This window comes from Mustela nigripes, chromosome 1, assembly GCF_022355385.1.
Source record: "Mustela nigripes isolate SB6536 chromosome 1, MUSNIG.SB6536, whole genome shotgun sequence".
Classification (NCBI taxonomy): Eukaryota; Metazoa; Chordata; class Mammalia; order Carnivora; family Mustelidae; genus Mustela; species Mustela nigripes.
Genome location: NC_081557.1, coordinates 69869084 through 69873858, shown reverse-complemented (window position 1 = coordinate 69873858; position 4775 = coordinate 69869084). Strand labels below are relative to the sequence as shown.

The 4775-nt window shown below is 41.2% G+C and overlaps 1 pseudogene; it reads right to left on the bottom strand.

The window, feature by feature from the left end:
- Window positions 1-2453: 2453 nt before the first annotated feature.
- On the bottom strand, window positions 2454-3781 carry LOC132019002 (N-lysine methyltransferase SMYD2-like; annotated as a pseudogene).
- Between the last annotated feature and the right edge of the window lie 994 nt (window positions 3782-4775).

Sequence of the window (4775 nt, the reverse complement as noted above, 5' to 3'; positions counted from 1 at the left end):
GGTGCCCTTGGGTTTGGTGAAGGCTTTTTTAGACTCAACCCCAAAAGTATGAGCCACCAAAGCAAGCATTGGTCATTTTGACTTCATTAAAATTAAAAAGTTCGGCTCTGAAAAAGACACTGTTAAGAAATGAAAAGCTACAGAAAAAGTTTATGAAACACAAATCTGATAAAAGATGTGTATACAAAGCATACCAAGAACACTTAAAACCCAACTGTAAGAAAACAAATAGCTCAATTAAAAAGTGAGTAAAATATCTAAACATGCAGCTCACCAAGTAAAATATCTAGAGGACAAATAAGCATACGAAAAGATGCTCATCAAATATCATCAGGAAGTTGAAAATCTTAAAAAATGAGACTACTGCATACCTATTAGAATGCCTAAAACCAAAACACCGCAGGTATAGAGCAAGAGGAACTCTCATGGCTGATAGAATGCAGAATAGTACAGCCACTTTGGAAAACAGTTTGACGGTTTCATACAAGGCTAACCATAGTCTTACCATATGATTCAGCAGTTGTACTCCTAGATGTTTACCTAAATGAATTGAAATGTTATGTCCAGGGGCACCTGGGTGGCTCAGTGTGTTAAGCCTCTGCCTTTGGCTCAGGTCATGATCTCAGGGTCCTGGGATCGAGCCCCGCATTGGACTCTCTGCTCAGCAGGGAGCCTGCTTCCCCTTCTCTCTCTGCCTGTCTCTCTGCCTACTTGTGATCTCTCCCTCTCTGTAAAATAAATAAATAAAATCTTTAAAAAAAAAAAAAAGAAGAAGAAGAAAAGAAATGTTATGTCCACACAAAAACCTGTGTAAAAAGGGTAATAGAAGGTTTATTCATAATTGCCCCAAACTGAAAGGAATCAAGATGACCTTTAACAGGGGAATGTATAAGCTGGTATATCCATACAATGGAATACTATTCAGTCATAAGAAGAAATGAGCTATCAGGGCATCTGGGTGTCTCAGATGACTAAGAGTCTGCCTTTGCCTCAGGTCATGATCTCAAGGTCCTGGGATCTAGCTCCAAGTTGAGCTCCCAGCTCAGCGGGGAGTCTGCTTCTCCCTCTACTTCTCTCCCTCTGCTTGTGCTCTCTGTCTCTCTTTCAAATGAATAAATAAAATCTTAAAAGAAAAACAAAAAGGAAGAAAAAGAAATGAGCTATCAAACCATGGAAAGACATGGAGCAAGATTAGATACATATTGCTAAGTGAATAAGCAAGTCTGCAAATGTGTACGATTCCAACTATCTTACATTTTTGAAAAGCCTAAATGATAGAGAGTAAGAAGACAGGTGTTTGCCAGGAGTTCACAGAGATCAAGGAAAAGAGGGAGTGATTAAGAGATGGAACACCAAGGGCACCTGGGTAGCTCAGTCGGTTGAGTGTCGGACTCTTCATTTTGGCTCAGGTCATGATCTCAGGTGTGTGGGATAGAGTCCCATGGGTGAGCCCCTCTTCGAGCCCTTAGCCAGACTCTGTGCTCAGTAGGAAGGCTGCTTGAGATTCTTTCCCACTTTCCCACCGATTCTTTCCCCCTCCCCCTCTAAAATAAGTAAATCTTTAAAGAGCGAGAGAGAGAAAGAGAGGGATGGAACACCAAACCTGGGGGCAATAAAACAATTCTTTATGACACCGTGATGGTGGATACATGGTGTTATGCATTTGTCAAAACACTCAGAATGGTACAGCACAGAGTGAACCCTGGTCAACTGTGGACCTTAGTTGATAACAATGTATCATTATCGGTTCACTGATTATAACTAATGTACCACACTAATGGGAGATATTAATAATTGGATAAACTTCAAGGAAGGGTGCAGTAGAGAAAAAGGGTTTTGAGAACTCTGTACATTCTGCATAATTTTTCTATAAACCTTAAACTGCTCTAAAAATAAGATCTATTAACTTAAAAAAGAACAAACAGGTAACCTTTTACATCTCATACATTTTTTTTTTTTTACCACAATCTTTTTTATTCTCTTTCATCATTCAGGTTTGTTCAGAACATTAAAATAAGAATGAAGGGGGAAAGAATCACATTTTTCTTTAAATATTTTATTTATTTATTTGACAGACAGAGATCACAAGTAGGCACAGAGGCAGGCAGAGAGAGAGGGAGAAGCAGGCTTCTGCTGAGCAGAGAGCCCAATGCGGGGCTCATTCCCAGGACCCTGGGATCATGACCTGAGCCGAAAGCAGAGGCTTTAACCCATTGAGCCACCCAGGCACCCCAACAATCAAATTTTTAAAACACAATCTGTCCAAAGTATATGATAATATATGAAACCGTATCATACCTCTTAGGGGAAAAAAAATCATCCAAAAATTATTTTGTAATTAAGATTAAAGATTAAGACAAACTTCCATGTAAGCCATGTAATGTTTAAGGGCAAGTGTTTTTGTTCCAATTATTTTATAGAAATGATAGAATGATGTGTTTGATTTGAAATATTCAAATCCTCAAAGGTTTCTGCACTAACATTTGAATAAAAACTAACATGTTGGCATAGTTTCCAGGGCTTTCAGTTTCCCATTGGATTTCAGAAATTCAGGGATGATCTTTGCCAGAGCTCCTTCCATTATTGCAATGGCCTTTTGGGCTTTCTCTTGGGCAGCTTTAGTTCCCAGGCCTCTATACACACAGCCTTCCTAGCTTCAAGCACAGAGAGGCCATATTGAGAGGACCCAGAAGAAAATGCTTGCAGTAGGGTTTAATGATTTTCTGTCCATATCGCAGGGCTCCTTCCCAGTCCCACACATACGAGCAGATACCTGTGGCCTGGTACATAATATGCAGCATGTACACATTGCTGTGCTCAAACCCAGAACTCATATTCTCCTGGCTGAGCTCACAGATCTTCAGCAGCTCACGAGGGGATTTGTAGTGCTTGGCCCTCTGGAACTCCTCGATGACATCGCGCACATATCTGACCATGTCATAGATAGTTTCTGCCTTTGGGGGAAATTGCTGAGCTTCTGGATTTCCACCTTGGCCTTATCCTTGTCTTTGAGTACAATTCTGGCATGGGCAGGTAAAGATGTAAGAATCTCTTAACTGCTCTTAACTGTCTTCTGTTGGGTACAGGAGGTCAGTGTACGTGGTAAAACAAATACAAAAACAAAAACAAAAACCTCTTCTCCTGGGTTGATACCCTGTACACTCTTTCTTCCGCTAGGGTTGCCTTTGTAGGTCACAAAGATGTTGGGGCAACAACTTTGATTTATTGGCGCAATCTCAGGAAACACTGCAGATCTCAAACGAGAAAGCGTGTCATCTTCCACTGTGAGGTCACTACAGTTACCCTGTGCAGAGAGTACCAAGAAGCCATCACTGTCAAAGTGATGAAGAGCAGCAATGTCACTCCGAATCAAGTCCTTCTTCTCATTGTCTGATTTATCGAGATGTGATGCAAACTCCTTCACAGCTAACAATTTCTCTGAAGGGGTCTTCTCTGGGTAGATTTTCTGATTGGCCAGAATCCTTGCAGTTAGTCTACAGTCTCTGAAAGATTCCAGTTTACCCCAAAAACAACATTCCAGCTTGTGCCTGGGCCAATCTTCTGACACTCCACATTGCAGTAAAATGCCTGCTCACATGTTCTACATCTAGTCAATCCTTTTCCTGGTGAAGCAGTACGCTCAGTGGTTGCCCTTCTCCTTGACAATGAGCACAAAGGCATATGTCTGACAGAGAGCAGTGCCCCACATGGAAGCTTGCCCTCACTGTCACTTGCCTGGGCAGCAGCAGGTCTCCAGGCCACCATTGTCTGCAGCTGTCATGACCACAGCGCGTGGGACTGATGCTAGGTGGGACTGGCAGGGCAGGTGCTGAGGGGCGCCTGGCCCCTTCCTGCTGGGAGCCGCAGCTTCCCAGGATATCTGTTATTAAAGAAGTGTCCCCCAGAGCTGCGGAGGCCTGGGGTGGGGGTTGGGGGCGAACTGTAATACTTTTCAATGGCTAATCAGAGTAGTTGTGTGAAATCAGCTGGAGCGCTATTATAACACTTTTAGTTTCAAAGGAGACTGAATAAAGTGCATACCTCTAGATGGTTTAGTTGTCTAATAATATACTTACTACATTTTAAGAGATTTTTTTTAAAGATTATATTTATTTATTTGACAGACAAAGATCACAAGTAGGCAGAGGCAGGCAGAGAAAGAGGGGGAAGCAGGCTCCCTGCTGAGCAGAGAGCCTGATATGGGGCTCATTCCCAGGACCTGAGATCATGACCTGAGCTGAAGGCAGAGGCTTTAACCCACTGAGCCACCCAGGTGCCCCATTTTAAGAGATTTTAACAAGACCTTTTCATTAATTATGGGGTCCAATATCCTACTGTGAGATGTGGAAAATGCTAGTGAACATGATCTTAATATTGAAAATATATCTATGACCCTGATTCCTTGACAAGAGCTATCTCAATTAGCCTTATGCATATACTTTTTAAATCGGTCAAATAAATGATGGAATGAACGAATGAATGTATATGTGGGTGGTAAAACCATGGCTTGGTCCTTTCTATTGATTTCTAGTTTTCATCTACAGCAAATAAATGAAGTGTGTGATATTCCTTATTCCTCCCCTTGACTTCAATGAGTAAAAGAGAATCATAAGCCTCAACTACAAATTCTTTAATGCACTTTGACTAAAAATTTTAATAGGAGTCAGAAGATGTATATCAACATTTGAATTAGAAATTCCAATGGAAATCTATTATCATAGATGTTTTGAGAATGTAAGTCTCACAACAAACCATTACATGTTAATTAGATAAAA